Source organism: Heterodontus francisci, chromosome 29, assembly GCF_036365525.1.
Source record: "Heterodontus francisci isolate sHetFra1 chromosome 29, sHetFra1.hap1, whole genome shotgun sequence".
Taxonomy (NCBI): domain Eukaryota; kingdom Metazoa; phylum Chordata; class Chondrichthyes; order Heterodontiformes; family Heterodontidae; genus Heterodontus; species Heterodontus francisci.
The window spans coordinates 7,588,147-7,605,617 of NC_090399.1; the positions used below are offsets into that span (position 1 = coordinate 7,588,147).

General features: G+C 60.3%; 1 pseudogene; it reads right to left on the bottom strand.

Moving 5' to 3' along the window:
* Positions 1 to 740: 740 nt before the first annotated feature.
* Positions 741 to 17,471, bottom strand: part of LOC137346096 (butyrophilin subfamily 3 member A1-like) — a 146,803-nt pseudogene continuing 130,072 nt past the window's right edge.

Here is a 17,471-nt window from a genome sequence, read left to right on the forward strand (position 1 = left end):
AATCCTATTTTCCATGGAGCAGCACCGCCACCTGCTGGCTGAGATCGGGACTCCACACATTTATTTTTCTGCATTACTGATTCTGGTCACCTGGTGGTGATGTTGCTCTGTTATTATTTCCAGATGTTTTGGTGATAATGAGCCTCCTCCATTCTGGTGACTGGTTTACTAACTTTCAATAACTAGTGCAGGGTGAATTACTGTTTGTGCCAGCGAATGGCACCGTTAGATTGTGTAGACATGTGAATGGGGGAGTGATGAGAAAGGGCTGGGATGGAGTTGTTACCGGCTGCACACATTTCCCTGAAGAATGTGACTAAAATATCAAACAGTCTGAGCATCCGATTCCATTCCCAGTGTGTCTGTGTGTGATAAGGTGGGGAGTTGGATGGAATTGATGTTCTGGTTGAAAATACTAATATCAGTTTTTTATTCCTTTCAGGATCAACAATCCAACGTAAACAAAACTGCTTAAAATGAAACACAAAAAGATGATTTTAATGTAAAATTCAAACATTACAATGATCACATTCCCAGACTCCATGGAAATGCAGTATTTTCCTCCTTCAATATTTGGATTTCTCCCTCAGGCTTTCATGTTGTGGGTGCAGAGTGAGAAATGGAAACACAGAAGAAATCACAGCTCCAGACTGGGAAACAGGTGAAGAGATGGAGGATGGGACTGGGTGGTTTGACTGACTGAAGCAGGGAGTGAATGAAGGAAGGAGAGACACAAGATATTTAATTTACTGTTTATTTTAATCTGCTGACATTTATATTTGTATTGGTTTTATTTACAGTCTGATTTTACAATGGATAATTTGGAAATTAAATGATACATTTAGAGACAACCTGGGTTAACCCCCAACCCCTGACCCTCAACCCCTGACCTCTGCTCCTGGGGTCAGGTCATTGTGATGTCACTGATGATGCGACAGGCCCGAGGCCTCGGAGCAGATTTTCACCCATTTGTTTTCATCCCAAGTCTGGAAGAAAGGATAAAGTTTCTCCGAGAATTTATTCCCAGTGAAAGTGTGGAGATGGGACTTGGTGTCCGCGTCGTAAAATGAAACTGTCCCGGACTCATAACTGAGATAAATTCCCACCTTCCCGGGAATCTGATCGTCAGGGAGACGGGATCGAGGAGAGGAATTTATATAAAACTGATCCCAAATAATCATCATCCCGCTGAATGGTCCAGAATCCATTCTCCGGACTCAGTCTGACCCGGTCCTTCCTGTTCACAGACTCTGCGGCTACTCCCAGACTCCAGCACCGATTCCTCACCACCTCCACCTCCCAGTAATGTCTCCCCGATGTGAATCCCTCTGATCCCAGCACACAGGACCAGGCTGTAAACCTCTTCTCAGTGTCAGGGAGACTCCTCTCGGTCCAGGTGTTTCTCACACTCTTCAGATCCTCAGACACCTCGAGCTCTGGATTTGCTGTTTCCACATCCAGGATCACAGAGACTGGGAGAAAAAGCAGAGAATTAGAGACTCACTGGGGATCGGGGGAGAGACTCGCTGGGGATCGGGATAGAGACTCGCTGGGGATCGGGGGAGAGACTCACTGGGGATCGGGGGGAGAGACTCGCTGGGGATCGGGGGGAGAGACTCGCTGGGGATCGGGGGAGAGACTCGCTGGGGATCGTGGGGGGAGAGACTCGCTGGGGATCGGGATAGAGACTCGCTGGGGATCGTGGGGGGAGAGACTCGCTGGGGATCGGGGGGAGAGACTCGCTGGGGATCGGGGGAGAGACTCGCTGGGGATCGTGGGGGGAGAGACTCGCTGGGGATCGGGGGGAGAGACTCGCTGGGGATCGGGGGAGAGACTCGCTGGGGATCGGGGGAGAGACTCGCTGGGGATCGTGGGGGGAGAGACTCGCTGGGGATCGGGGGGAGAGACTCGCTGGGGATCGGGGGAGACTCGCTGGGGATCGGGGGAGACTCGCTGGGGATCGGGGGAGAGACTCGCTGGGGATCGGGGGAGACTCACTGGGGATCGGGGGAGAGACTCGCTGGGGATCGGGGGGAGAGACTCACTGGGGATCGGGGGGGAGAGACTCGCTGGGGATCAGGGGAGAGACTCGCTGGGGATCGGGGGGGAGAGACTCGCTGGGGATCGGGGGGAGAGACTCGCTGGGGATCGGGGGGAGAGACTCGCTGGGGATCGGGGGGAGAGACTCGCTGGGGATCGGGGGGAGAGACTCGCTGGGGATCGGGGGGAGAGACTCGCTGGGGATCGGGGGAGACTCGCTGGGGATCGGGGGAGAGACTCGCTGGGGATCGGGGGAGAGACTCGCTGGGGATCGGGGGAGAGACTCGCTGGGGATCGGGGGGAGAGACTCGCTGGGGATCGGGGGGAGAGACTCGCTGGGGATCGGGGGAGAGACTCGCTGGGGATCGTGGGGGGAGAGACTCGCTGGGGATCGGGGGGAGAGACTCGCTGGGGATCGGGGGAGACTCGCTGGGGATCGGGGGAGAGACTCGCTGGGGATCGGGGGAGACTCACTGGGGATCGGGGGAGAGACTCGCTGGGGATCGGGGGGGATACTCGCTGGGGATCGGGGGGAGAGACTCGCTGGGGATCGGGGGAGAGACTCGCTGGGGATCGTGGGGGGAGAGACTCACTGGGGATCGTGGGGGGAGAGACTCGCTGGGGATCGGGGGAGAGACTCGCTGGGGATCGGGGGGAGAGACTCGCTGGGGATCGGGGGGAGAGACTCGCTGGGGATCGGGGGGAGAGACTGACTGGGGATCGGGGGGAGAGACTGACTGGGGATCGGGGGAGAGACTCGCTGGGGATCGGGGGAGAGACTCGCTGGGGATCGGGGGAGAGACTCGCTGGGGATCGGGGGGAGAGACTCGCTGGGGATCGGGGGGAGAGACTGACTGGGGATCGGGGGAGAGACTCGCTGGGGATCGGGGGAGAGACTCGCTGGGGATCGGGGGAGAGACTCGCTGGGGATCGGGGGAGAGACTCGCTGGGGATCGGGGGGAGAGACTCGCTGGGGATCGGGGGGAGAGACTCGCTGGGGATCGGGGGAGAGACTCGCTGGGGATCGGGGGAGAGACTCGCTGGGGATCGTGGGGGGAGAGACTCGCTGGGGATCGGGGGGAGAGACTCGCTGGGGATCGGGGGAGAGACTCGCTGGGGATCGGGGGGAGAGACTCGCTGGGGATCGGGGGGAGAGACTGACTGGGGATCGGGGGAGAGACTCGCTGGGGATCGGGGGAGAGACTCGCTGGGGATCGGGGGGAGAGACTCGCTGGGGATCGGGGGGAGAGACTGACTGGGGATCGGGGGAGAGACTCGCTGGGGATCGGGGGAGAGACTCGCTGGGGATCGGGGGAGAGACTCGCTGGGGATCGGGGGAGAGACTCGCTGGGGATCGGGGGAGAGACTCGCTGGGGATCGGGGGAGAGACTCGCTGGGGATCGGGGGAGAGACTCGCTGGGGATCGGGGGAGAGACTCGCTGGGGATCGGGGGAGAGACTCGCTGGGGATCGTGGGGGGAGAGACTCGCTGGGGATCGGGGGGAGAGACTCGCTGGGGATCGGGGGAGACTCGCTGGGGATCGGGGGAGAGACTCGCTGGGGATCGGGGGAGAGACTCGCTGGGGATCGTGGGGGGAGAGACTCGCTGGGGATCGTGGGGGGAGAGACTCGCTGGGGATCGTGGGGGGAGAGACTCGCTGGGGATCGTGGGGGGAGAGACTCGCTGGGGATCGTGGGGGGAGAGACTCGCTGGGGATCGTGGGGGGAGAGACTCGCTGGGGATCGTGGGGGGAGAGACTCGCTGGGGATCGTGGGGGGAGAGACTCGCTGGGGATCGTGGGGGGAGAGACTCGCTGGGGATCGTGGGGGGAGAGACTCGCTGGGGATCGGGGGGAGAGACTCGCTGGGGATCGGGGGAGAGACTCGCTGGGGATCGGGGGAGAGACTCGCTGGGGATCGGGGGAGAGAGACTCGCTGGGGATCGGGGGAGAGACTCGCTGGGGATCGTGGGGGGAGAGACTCGCTGGGGATCGGGGGAGAGACTCGCTGGGGATCGGGGGGAGAGACTCGCTGGGGATCGGGGGAGAGACTCGCTGGGGATCGGGGGGAGAGACTCGCTGGGGATCGGGGGGAGAGACTCGCTGGGGATCAGGGGGAGAGACTCGCTGGGGATCGGGGGAGAGACTCGCTGGGGATCGGGGGAGAGACTCGCTGGGGATCGGGGGGGAGAGACTCGCTGGGGATCGGGGGGGAGACTCGCTGGGGATCGTGGGGGGAGAGACTCGCTGGGGATCGGGGGAGAGACTCGCTGGGGATCGGGGGGAGAGACTCGCTGGGGATCGGGGGAGAGACTCGCTGGGGATCAGGGGAGAGACTCGCTGGGGATCGGGGGGAGAGACTCGCTGGGGATCGGGGGGAGAGACTCGCTGGGGATCAGGGGGAGAGACTCGCTGGGGATCGGGGGAGAGACTCGCTGGGGATCAGGGGAGAGACTCGCTGGGGATCGGGGAGAGAGACTCGCTGGGGTTCGGGGGAGAGACCCGCTGGGGATCGGGGGGAGAGAGACTCGCTGGGGTTCGGGGGAGAGACTCGCTGGGGATCAGGGGAGAGACTCGCTGGGGATCGGGGGGGAGAACACTGGGGATCGGGGGGGAGAGACTCGCTGGGGATCGGGGGGAGAGACTCACTGGGGATCGGGGGGGAGAGACTCGCTGGGGATCAGGGGAGAGACTCGCTGGGGATCGGGGAGAGAGACTCGCTGGGGTTCGGGGGAGAGACTCGCTGGGGATCGGGGGAGAGACTCGCTGGGGATCGGGGGAGAGACTCGCTGGGGATCGGGGGAGAGACTCGCTGGGGATCGGGGGAGAGACTCGCTGGGGATCGGGGGAGAGACTCGCTGGGGATCGGGGGGGAAACTCACTGGGGATCGGGGGAGAGACTCGCTGGGGATCGGGGGGGAGAGACTCGCTGGGGATCGGGGGAGAGACTCGCTGGGGATCGGGGGAGAGACTCGCTGGGGATCGGGGGAGAGACTCACTGGGGATCGGTGGGGAAACTCACTGGGGATCGGGGGAGAGACTCGCTGGGGATCGGGGGGGAGAGACTCGCTGGGGATCGGGGGAGAGACTCGCTGGGGATCGGGGGAGAGACTCGCTGGGGATCGGGGGGGAAACTCACTGGGGATCGGGGGAGAGACTCGCTGGGGATCGGGGGGGGAGAGACTCGCTGGGGATCGGGGGAGAGACTCGCTGGGGATCGGGGGGAGACTCACTGGGGATCTGGGGGAGAGACTCGCTGGGGATCGGGGGGAGAGACTCACTGGGGATCGGGGGGAGAGACTCACTGGGGATCGGGGGGGAGAGACTCGCTGGGGATCGGGGGGGAGAGACTCGCTGGGGATCGGGGGGAGAGACTCGCTGGGGATCGGGGGAGAGACTCGCTGGGGATCGGGGGAGAGACTCGCTGGGGATCGGGGGAGAGACTCGCTGGGGATCGGGGGAGAGACTCGCTGGGGATCGGGGGAGAGACTCGCTGGGGATCAGGGGAGAGACTCGCTGGGGATCAGGGGAGAGACTCGCTGGGGATCGGGGGAGAGACTCGGTGGGGATCGGGGGGAGAGACTCGGTGGGGATCGGGGGAGAGACTCGCTGGGGATCGGGGGAGAGACTCGGTGGGGATCGGGGGAGAGACTCGGTGGGGATCGGGGGAGAGACTCGGTGGGGATCGGGGGAGAGACTCGCTGGGGATCGGGGGGGAAACTCACTGGGGATCGGGGGAGAGACTCGCTGGGGATCGGGGGGGAGAGACTCGCTGGGGATCGGGGGAGAGACTCGCTGGGGATCGGGGGAGAGACTCGCTGGGGATCGGGGGAGAGACTCGCTGGGGATCGGGGGAGAGACTCGCTGGGGATCGGGGGGTAGAGACTCGCTGGGGATCGGGGAGAGACTCACTGGGGATCGGGGAGAGACTCACTGGGGATCGGGGAGAGACTCGCTGGGGATCGGGGAGAGACTCGCTGGGGATCGTGGGGGGAGAGACTCGCTGGGGATCGGGGGGAGAGACTCGCTGGGGATCGGGGGAGACTCGCTGGGGATCGGGGGAGAGACTCGCTGGGGATCGGGGGAGAGACTCGCTGGGGATCGGGGGAGACTCACTGGGGATCGGGGGAGAGACTCGCTGGGGATCGGGGGGGAGACTCGCTGGGGATCGGGGGGAGAGACTCGCTGGGGATCGGGGGAGAGACTCGCTGGGGATCGTGGGGGGAGAGACTCGCTGGGGATCGGGGGGAGAGACTCACTGGGGATCGGGGGGAGAGACTCGCTGGGGATCGGGGGAGAGACTCGCTGGGGATCGGGGGGAGAGACTCGCTGGGGATCGGGGGGAGAGACTCGCTGGGGATCGGGGGAGACTCGCTGGGGATCGGGGGAGAGACTCGCTGGGGATCGGGGGAGAGACTCGCTGGGGATCGGGGGGAGAGACTCGCTGGGGATCGGGGGAGAGACTCGCTGGGGATCGTGGGGGGAGAGACTCGCTGGGGATCGGGGGGAGAGACTCGCTGGGGATCGGGGGGAGAGACTCGCTGGGGATCGGGGGAGAGACTCGCTGGGGATCGGGGGAGAGACTCGCTGGGGATCGGGGGAGACTCACTGGGGATCGGGAGAGAGACTCGCTGGGGATCGGGGGGGAGACTCGCTGGGGATCGGGGGGAGAGACTCGCTGGGGATCGGGGGGAGAGACTCGCTGGGGATCGGGGGAGAGACTCGCTGGGGATCGTGGGGGGAGAGACTCGCTGGGGATCGTGGGGGGAGAGACTCGCTGGGGATCGGGGGAGAGACTCGCTGGGGATCGGGGGGAGAGACTCGCTGGGGATCGGGGGGAGAGACTCGCTGGGGATCGGGGGGAGAGACTGACTGGGGATCGGGGGGAGAGACTGACTGGGGATCGGGGGAGAGACTCGCTGGGGATCGGGGGAGAGACTCGCTGGGGATCGGGGGAGAGACTCGCTGGGGATCGGGGGAGAGACTCGCTGGGGATCGGGGGGAGAGACTGGCTGGGGATCGGGGGGAGAGACTGACTGGGGATCGGGGGAGAGACTCGCTGGGGATCGGGGGAGAGACTCGCTGGGGATCGGGGGAGAGACTCGCTGGGGATCGGGGGAGAGACTCGCTGGGGATCGGGGGGAGAGACTCGCTGGGGATCGGGGGGAGAGACTCGCTGGGGATCGGGGGGAGAGACTCGCTGGGGATCGGGGGGAGAGACTCGCTGGGGATCGGGGGAGAGACTCGCTGGGGATCGGGGGAGAGACTCGCTGGGGATCGTGGGGGGAGAGACTCGCTGGGGATCGGGGGGAGAGACTCGCTGGGGATCGGGGGAGAGACTCGCTGGGGATCGGGGGAGAGACTCGCTGGGGATCGGGGGAGAGACTCGCTGGGGATCGGGGGGAGAGACTCGCTGGGGATCGGGGGGAGAGACTGACTGGGGATCGGGGGAGAGACTCGCTGGGGATCGGGGGAGAGACTCGCTGGGGATCGGGGGAGAGACTCGCTGGGGATCGGGGGGAGAGACTCGCTGGGGATCGGGGGGAGAGACTCGCTGGGGATCGGGGGGAGAGACTGACTGGGGATCGGGGGAGAGACTCGCTGGGGATCGGGGGAGAGACTCGCTGGGGATCGGGGGAGAGACTCGCTGGGGATCGGGGGAGAGACTCGCTGGGGATCGGGGGAGAGACTCGCTGGGGATCGGGGGAGAGACTCGCTGGGGATCGGGGGAGAGACTCGCTGGGGATCGTGGGGGGAGAGACTCGCTGGGGATCGGGGGAGAGACTCGCTGGGGATCGTGGGGGGAGAGACTCGCTGGGGATCGTGGGGGGAGAGACTCGCTGGGGATCGTGGGGGGAGAGACTCGCTGGGGATCGTGGGGGGAGAGACTCGCTGGGGATCGGGGGGAGAGACTCGCTGGGGATCGGGGGGAGAGACTCGCTGGGGATCGGGGGGAGAGACTCGCTGGGGATCGGGGGAGAGACTCGCTGGGGATCGGGGGAGAGACTCGCTGGGGATCGGGGGAGAGACTCGCTGGGGATCGGGGGAGAGACTCGCTGGGGATCGGGGGAGAGACTCGCTGGGGATCGGGGGAGAGACTCGCTGGGGATCGGGGGAGAGACTCGCTGGGGATCAGGGGAGAGACTCGCTGGGGATCAGGGGAGAGACTCGCTGGGGATCGGGGGGGAGAGACTCGCTGGGGATCGGGGGAGAGACTCGCTGGGGATCGTGGGGGGAGAGACTCGCTGGGGATCGGGGGAGAGACTCGCTGGGGATCGGGGGGAGAGACTCGCTGGGGATCGGGGGAGAGACTCGCTGGGGATCAGGGGAGAGACTCGCTGGGGATCGGGGGGAGAGACTCGCTGGGGATCGGGGGGAGAGACTCGCTGGGGATCAGGGGGAGAGACTCGCTGGGGATCGGGGGAGAGACTCGCTGGGGATCGGGGGAGAGACTCGCTGGGGATCAGGGGAGAGACTCGCTGGGGATCGGGGAGAGAGACTCGCTGGGGTTCGGGGGAGAGACTCGCTGGGGATCGGGGGGAGAGAGACTCGCTGGGGTTCGGGGGAGAGACTCGCTGGGGATCAGGGGAGAGACTCGCTGGGGATCGGGGGGGAGAACACTGGGGATCGGGGGGGAGAGACTCGCTGGGGATCGGGGGGAGAGACTCACTGGGGATCGGGGGGGAGAGACTCGCTGGGGATCAGGGAGAGAGACTCGCTGGGGATCGGGGAGAGAGACTCGCTGGGGTTCGGGGGAGAGACTCGCTGGGGATCGGGGGAGAGACTCGCTGGGGATCGGGGGAGAGACTCGCTGGGGATCGGGGGAGAGACTCGCTGGGGATCGGGGGAGAGACTCGCTGGGGATCGGGGGAGAGACTCGCTGGGGATCGGGGGAGAGACTCGCTGGGGATCGGGGGAGAGACTCGCTGGGGATCGGGGGGGAGAGACTCGCTGGGGATCGGGGGAGAGACTCGCTGGGGATCGGGGGAGAGACTCGCTGGGGATCGGGGGAGAGACTCGCTGGGGATCGGGGGAGAGACTCACTGGGGATCGGTGGGGAAACTCACTGGGGATCGGGGGAGAGACTCGCTGGGGATCGGGGGGGAGAGACTCGCTGGGGATCGGGGGAGAGACTCGCTGGGGATCGGGGGAGAGACTCGCTGGGGATCGGGGGGGAAACTCACTGGGGATCGGGGGAGAGACTCGCTGGGGATCGGGGGGGGAGAGACTCGCTGGGGATCGGGGGAGAGACTCGCTGGGGATCGGGGGGAGACTCACTGGGGATCTGGGGGAGAGACTCGCTGGGGATCGGGGGGAGAGACTCACTGGGGATCGGGGGGAGAGACTCACTGGGGATCGGGGGGGAGAGACTCGCTGGGGATCGGGGGGGAGAGACTCGCTGGGGATCGGGGGGAGAGACTCGCTGGGGATCGGGGGGAGAGACTCGCTGGGGATCGGGGGAGAGACTCGCTGGGGATCGGGGGAGAGACTCGCTGGGGATCGGGGGAGAGACTCGCTGGGGATCGGGGGAGAGACTCGCTGGGGATCAGGGGAGAGACTCGCTGGGGATCAGGGGAGAGACTCGCTGGGGATCGGGGAGAGAGACTCGCTGGGGTTCGGGGGAGAGACTCGCTGGGGATCGGGGGGAGAGACTCGGTGGGGATCGGGGGAGAGACTCGCTGGGGATCGGGGGAGAGACTCGGTGGGGATCGGGGGAGAGACTCGGTGGGGATCGGGGGAGAGACTCGGTGGGGATCGGGGGAGAGACTCGGTGGGGATCGGGGGAGAGACTCGGTGGGGATCGGGGGAGAGACTCGGTGGGGATCGGGGGAGAGACTCGGTGGGGATCGGGGGAGAGACTCGCTGGGGATCGGGGGGGAAACTCACTGGGGATCGGGGGAGAGACTCGCTGGGGATCGGGGGGGAGAGACTCGCTGGGGATCGGGGGAGAGACTCGCTGGGGATCAGGGGAGAGACTCGCTGGGGATCGGGGGAGAGACTCGCTGGGGATCGGGGGGTAGAGACTCACTGGGGATCGGGGAGAGACTCACTGGGGATCGGGGAGAGACTCACTGGGGATCGGGGAGAGACTCACTGGGGATCGGGGAGAGACTCACTGGGGATCGGGGAGAGACTCACTGGGGATCGGGGAGAGACTCACTGGGGATCGGGGAGAGACTCACTGGGGATCGGGGAGAGACTCACTGGGGATCGGGGGAGAGACTCGCTGGGGATCGGGGAGAGACTCACTGGGGATCGGGGGGCAGAGACTCATTGGGGATCGGGGGAGAGACTCGCTGGGGATCGGGGAGAGACTCACTGGGGATCGGGGGAGAGACTCGCTGGGGATCGGGGAGAGACTCACTGGGGATCGGGGAGAGACTCGCTGGGGTTTGGGGTGGGGTAGAGAATCGCTGGGGTTCAGGGGGGTAGAGACACACGGGTTCGGGGGGGGGAGAGACTCACTGGGGTTCGGGGAGGTAGAGACTCACTGGGGTTCAGGGGGGGTTAGAGACTCACTGGGGTTCAGGGGGGGTAGAGACTCACTGGGGTTCGGGGGGATAGAGACTCGCTGGGGTTCGGGGGGATAGAGAATCGCTGCGGTTCGGGGGGGTAGAGACTCGCTGGGGTTCGGGGGGGTAGAGACTCGCTGGGGTTCGGGGGGGTAGAGACTCACTGGGGTTCGGGGGGGTAGAGACTCACTGGGGTTCGGGGGGGTAGAGACTCACTGGGGTTCGGGGGGGTAGAGACTCACTGGGGTTCGGGGGGGTAGAGACTCGCTGGGGTTCGGGGGGTAGAGACTCGCTGGGGTTCGGGGGGGTAGAGACTCGCTGGGGTTCGGGGGGGTAGATACTGGCTGGGGTTCGGGGGAGTAGATACTCACTGGGGTTCGGGGGGGGTAGAGACCCTGGGGTTCGGGGGGGGTAGAGACTCACTGCGGTTCGGGGCTAGAGACTCACTGGGGTTCGGGGGGGATAGAGACTCGCTGGGGTTCGGGGGGGTAGAGACTCACTGGGGTTCGGGGTAGAGACTCACTGGGGTTCGGGGGGGATAGAGACTCGCTGGGGTTCGGGGGGGATAGAGACTCGCTGGGGTTCGGGGGGGTAGAGACTCACTGGTGTTCGGGGGGGTAGAGACTCACTGGGGTTCGGGGGGGGGGTAAAGACTCACTGGGGTTCGGGGGGGGAAGAGACTCACTGGGGTTCGAGGGGAGGTAGAGACTCTCTGGGGTTCTGGGGGGGGTAGAGACACACTGGGGTTCGAGGGGGTAGAGACTCGCTGGGGTACGGGGGGGTAGAGACTCGCTGGGGTACGGGGGGGTAGAGACTCACTGGGGTTCGGGGTAGAGACTCACTGGGGTTTGGGGGGGTAGAGACTCACTGGGGTTCGGGGGGGTAGAGACTCACTGGGGTTCGGGGGGTAGAGACTCGCTGGGGTTAGTGGGGGGTAGAGACTTACTGGGGTTCGGGGGGGGGGGAGTAGAGACTCACTGGGGTTCAGTGGGGGGTAGAGACTCACTGGGGTTCGGGGGGTAGAGACTCGCTGGGGTTCGGGGGGGTAGAGACTCACTGGGGTTCGGGGTAGAGACTCGCTGGGGTTCGGGGGGGTAGAGACTCACTGGGGTTCGGGGGGTCGTTGTGACTCACTGGGGTTCGGTGGGGGTGTAGAGACTCACTGGGGTTCGGTGGGGGGTAAAGACTCACTGGTGTTCGGGGGGGAAGAGACTCACTGGGGTTCGGGGGGGAAGAGACTCACTGGGGTTTGGGGGGGGGTTAGAGACTCGCTGGGGTTCGGGTGGGGTAGAGACTCACTGGGGTTCGGGGGGGGTTGTGACTCACTGGGGTTCGGGGGGGGTTGTGACTCACTGGGGTTCGGTGGGGGTGCAGAGACTCACTGGGGTTCGGTGGGGGGGTAGAGACTCACTGGGGTTCGGGGGGGAAGAGACTCACTGGGGTTCGGTGGGGGGTAGAGACACACTGGTGTTCGGGGAGGGTAGAGACTCACTGGTGTTCGGGGGGGTTGTGACTCACTGGGGTTCGGGGGGTAGAGACTCGCTGGGGTTCGGGGGGGTAGAGACTCACTGGGGTTCGGGGTAGAGACTCGCTGGGGTTCAGGGGGGGTTAGAGACTCACTGGGGTTCGGGGTAGAGACTCGCTGGGGTTCGGGGGGGTAGAGACTCACTGGGGTTCGGGGGGTAGAGACTCACTGGGGTTCGGGGGGTCGTTGTGACTCACTGGGGTTCGGTGGGGGTGTAGAGACTCACTGGGGTTCGGTGGGGGGTAAAGACTCACTGGTGTTCGGGGGGGAATAGATTCACTGGGGTTCGGGGGGGAAGAGACTCACTGGGGTTCGGGGGGGAAGAGACTCACTGGGGTTCGGGGGGGGTTGTGACTCACTGGGGTTCGGTGGGGGTGCAGAGACTCACTGGGGTTCGGTGGGGGGGTGGAGACTCACTGGGGTTCGGGGGGGAAGAGACTCACTGGGGTTCGGTGGGGGGTAGAGACACACTGGTGTTCGGGGGGGGTTGTGACTCACTGGGGTTCGGGGGGGGGAAGAGACTCACTGGGGTTCGGTGGGGGTGTAGAGACTTACTGGGGTTCGGTGGGGGGGTAGAGTCTCGGTGGGGTTTGGTGGGGGGGGGGGGGTAGAGACCTGCTAGGTTTCGGGGGTGTCGTGACTCGCTGGGGTTCGGTGGTGGTGGGGGGAGGTAGAGACTCACTGGGGTTCGGTGGGGGGGGTAGAGTCTCGCTGGGGTTTGGTGGGGGGGGGGGTAGAGACCTGCTAGGTTTCGGGGGTGTAGAGACTCGCTGGGGTTCGGTGGGGGTGTAGAGACTTACTGGGGTTCGGTGGGGGGGTAGAGTCTCGGTGGGGGGGGGGTAGAGACCTGCTAGGTTTCGGGGGTGTAGAGACTCGCTGGGGTTCGGTGGTGGGGGGGGGGGTAGAGACTCGCTGGGGTTCGGGGGGGCGGAAGGGAAAGGGAAATGATTTTTAACAAACTTGTTGGAGTTTTTTGAGGACTTAACTCACAGAATAGATCAGGGGGAACCGGTGGATGTGATATATTTAGATTTTCAGAAAGCTTTTGAAAAGGTCCCACACAAGAGGTGAGTAAATACAATTAGATCAGATGGGATTGGGGGAAATATACTGGCATGGACTGAGAACTGGTTAATGGACAGAAAACAGAGAGTCGGTATAAATGGTCATTTTCAGGTTGGCAGGCTGTAACTAGTGGGGACCACTAGGATCAATGCTGCGGCTCCAGCTCTTCCCAATCTATATCAATGATTTGGTTGTGGGGATTAAATATAATATTTCCAAGTTTTCAGATGACACAAAACTAATTGTAAGTGTGAGAATTGTCAGGGTGAAGGCGGAAGAGTGGCATGAGGTAAATTGCTCTTTCAGAGAGCCAGCCCAGACATGATGGGCCGAATGGCCTCCTCCTGTTATGTGACAATTCTGTGAACACCTCCATTCAATCTGCAAATGTGACCCCATCCGTCATTTTGATTCTCTGCACCACTCCCACTCTGTCCTCTGACCTTGGACAGCTACACTGTTCCAGTGAAGTTCTCGGTGAGCTTGAGGAACTGTACCTCATCTTTCAATGAGACATTTTACAGCCTTACAGACTCAATACTGAGTTCAACAATTTCAGATTATAACCTCAGCCCCATTTTTTATTTTTTTGGATGACAGCTGTTGGTGATGATTCTTTCGTTCCCATTTTCATCTCCTCTCGACCCATCTTTTGTTTCTTTACTTGTCCCATTACCATCTCCTTCTGCCTTGCACTATCATCCCTTTTGTCATTTAATTTCTCTGCCCTCCACCCTCGCAGAGCCTGGAGGTAAGGAGCACGGAGCTGAAGGAGTGGGCGGATGGAGCAGCAGAGTGACCGGACAAGATAAAAAGCAAGGCCCTGGGAGTAGGCCTCAAATTGACAAGGCCTAGAGGTTGGGAAAGTGAATCTGAAAGAGTTTTGGGGCGAAGTAGCAGAGCAGCCCGAACCCCGAGAGACGTGTGTTTCAGAGAGTGAGGTAAAAAAGTGACATCAGCTCAAGGGTAGAAGCAGCTCGTTACCAAAGTCTTTCGTTTATTTCTGTAAGTTTAGTTCATCTAATAAACAGATGCATCGTAGGATACCTCAGTCCCGTGGAATGCACACCCTGTTCCATGTGGGAACTCCAGAATGCTTCTCGTGTCCCGGACAACCACATATGCAGGAAGTGTTGTCAGGTTTCGAAGCTTGTGTCACTCCGTTCCATCTATGAGGCTGAGAGCTACTTGGATAACACATTTCTGGAGGCAGTCACCCCACAGCTGAAGAGTAAATAGGCAGATAGGGAATGGGTGATCACCAGTCAAAGAGGACCAGGCAGGTAGTGTAGGAGTCCCCTCAGTATATCTTGCCCTCAAACCGGTATTCTGTTCTGAATATTGGTAAGGGTGATGGTTCCACTGGGGAGTGCAGGCAGAGCCAAGTCCACGGCACCATGGGTGGCTCAGCTGTGTGGGGGTGGTGGGGGTGAAGAGGAAGATTGGGAATGCAATAGTGATCGGGGATTCTATAGTTAGAGGATCAGACAGGTGTTTCTGCAGATGTTTGATTCCGGGGTGGGAGGTTGCGTCCCTGGTGCCAGGGTCCAGGATGTCACTGAACGGCTGAAGAACATTCTAAGGCGTGTGGGTAAACAGCCAGAGGTCGTGGTCCATAACAGTTACAGCAACATAGAAAGAAAGAGGGATGAGGTCCTGCAGGTAGACTTTAGGGAGCTTGGAAAGGGATGAATAAACAGAACCTGAAAAGGGAGTAATCTCCGTATTAGTCCAGCTGCCACACACCAGTGAGTATAGAAATAAGAGGATAGTAAATGAATGTGTGGCTGGAGAGATGGTGCAGGAGGGAGGGCTTCAGATTCCTGGGACATTGGGACCTGTACATGCCGGATGGGTTACACCACCACAGAGCAGGGAGCAATGTCCTCGTGGGGCAATTTGCTGGTGCTGTTGGAGAGGGTTTAAATAATTTGGCAGGAGGATGGGAACCAGGATGTAGCATGAGAAAGGAGAAACAAGGTGCACAAAGGATTGGGAGAGACAGGTAGCACTAAAGTAAGAAATTGTGAGCTAGTATGTGGGGTCAGACTAAGAGGAAATACAATAAGATCTAATTCAGGTTTACAGTGAATGTATGTAAATGTACAAAGCATGATAATAAAGTTAGTGAGCTGCAGGCACAGACAGACACATGGGAATACGATGTTAGAACATAGAACAGTACAGCACAGTACAGGCCCTTCGGCCCACGATGTTGTGCCAAACCTTTAACCTACTCTAAGATCAAACTAACTACCTACCCTTCATTCCACTATCATCCATGTACCTATCCAAGAGCCGCTTAAATGTCCCTAATGTATCTGCTTCTACTACCACCGCTGGCAGCGCATTCCACGCACCCACCATTCTCTGTGTAAAGAACCTACCTCTGACATCCCCCCGAAACCTTCCTCCAATCACCTTAAAATTAGGCTGCCTGGTGATAGCCCTTTCCACCCTGGGAAAAAGTCTCTGACTATCCACTCGATCTATGCCTCTCATCATCTTGTACCTCTCTATCAAGTCACCTCTCATCCTTCTTCACTCCAATGAGAAAAGCCCTAGCTCCCTCAATCTTTCTTCGTAGGACATGCCCTCCAGTCCAGGCAGCATCCTGGTAAATCTCCTCTGCACCCTCTCTAAAGCTTCCACATCCTTCCTATAATGAGGCGACCAGAACTGAACACAATATTCCAAGAGTGGTCTAACCAGGGCTTTATAGAGCTGCAGCATAACCTCGCGGCTCTTAAACTCAATCCCCCTGTTAATGAAAGCCAACACACCATACGCCTTCTTAACAACCCTATCAACTTGGGTGGCAACTTTGAGCGATCTATGGACATGGACCCCAAGATCCCTCTGTTCCTCCACACTGCCAAGAATCCTGTCTTTTAGCCTGTATTCTGCATTCAAATTCGACTTTCCAAAATGAATCACTTCACACTTTTCCAGGTTGAACTCCATCTGCCACTTCTCAGCCCAGCTCTGCATCCTGTCAATGTCCCGTTGCAACCTACAACAGCCTTCCACACTATCCACAACTCCAGCAACCTTCGTGTCATCGGCAAACTTGCTAACCCAGCCTTCCACTTCCTCATCCAAGTCATTTATAAAAATCACAAAGAGCAGAGGTTCCAGAACAGATCCTTGTGGAACACCACTGGTCACCGAGCTCAAGGCTGAATACTTTCCATCTACTACCACCCTCTGCCTTCTGTGGGCCAGCCAATTTTGTATCCAGAGTAATAGTGTAAAGGGCAGAGACAGCAGGGGGAAGGCGGGGGGAAGAGTTTCCGAAGTGTGTTCAGGAGAATTTTCCTGATCTGTACATTTTGGGTTTGACGAGGAAGGAAGCATTCCCAGATCTGGATCTGGGGAATGAGGTGAATTAAGTATCACTGGGCGAACATTTAAAGAACAGTGATCATTCTATCATAAGGTTTAGATTAGCTATGGGAAAAGACAAGGAGCAATCTAGAGTGAAAATACTGAATTGGAGGAGGACAAATTTCAGTGGGTTGAGGATGATTCTAATTTAATCGGGACAGATTCAAAGATTGGCAGGTAAAACTGTAATGGAATAATGGGCTGTTTTTAAAGAGGAGATGGTTCGGGTCCAGTTGAGGTATATTCCCACGAGGGGGAAAGGTAAATGAGCACTTTGCATCTGTCTTTACCAAGGAAGAGAATGTTGCCAAAGACATACTGAAAGAGGAGGTAGTTGACATACTAGATGGTAAAAATGACTAAAACTGAGGTACTAGAAAGGCTGACTGTACTTTGATAAATCATCAGGACTGGATGGGATGTATCCGAGAATGCTGAGGGAAATGAAGGTGGAAATTGTGGAGGTACTGGCCACAATCTTCCAATCCTCCTTAAATACAGGGGGTGGTTCCAGAGGATGGAAGAATTACAAATGTTACACCCTTGTTTAAAAAAGAGTGTAAGGATAAAATCAGCATTTACAGAACAGTGAGTTTATCCTCGGTGGTGGGAAAACTTTTAGAAACGATAATCTGGGACAAAATCAACGTCACTTGGACAAGTGTGGATTAAAGAAAACCAGCATGGATTTGTTAAAGGTTAATCGTGTTTCAGTAACTTGATTTGAGTTTTTTTACTGGAGTAACAGAAAGGGTTAATGAAGGTAATGCAGTTGATGTGTATATGGGCTTCCAAAAGATATTTGATAAAGTGCCACATAAAAGATTAATAGGCAAGATAAGGGCTCCTGATGTTGGGGGTAATATATTAGTGTGGATAGAGGATTGGTTAACAGACAGGAAGCAGAGAGTGGATTTAAATGGGACATTTTCAAATTGCAGGC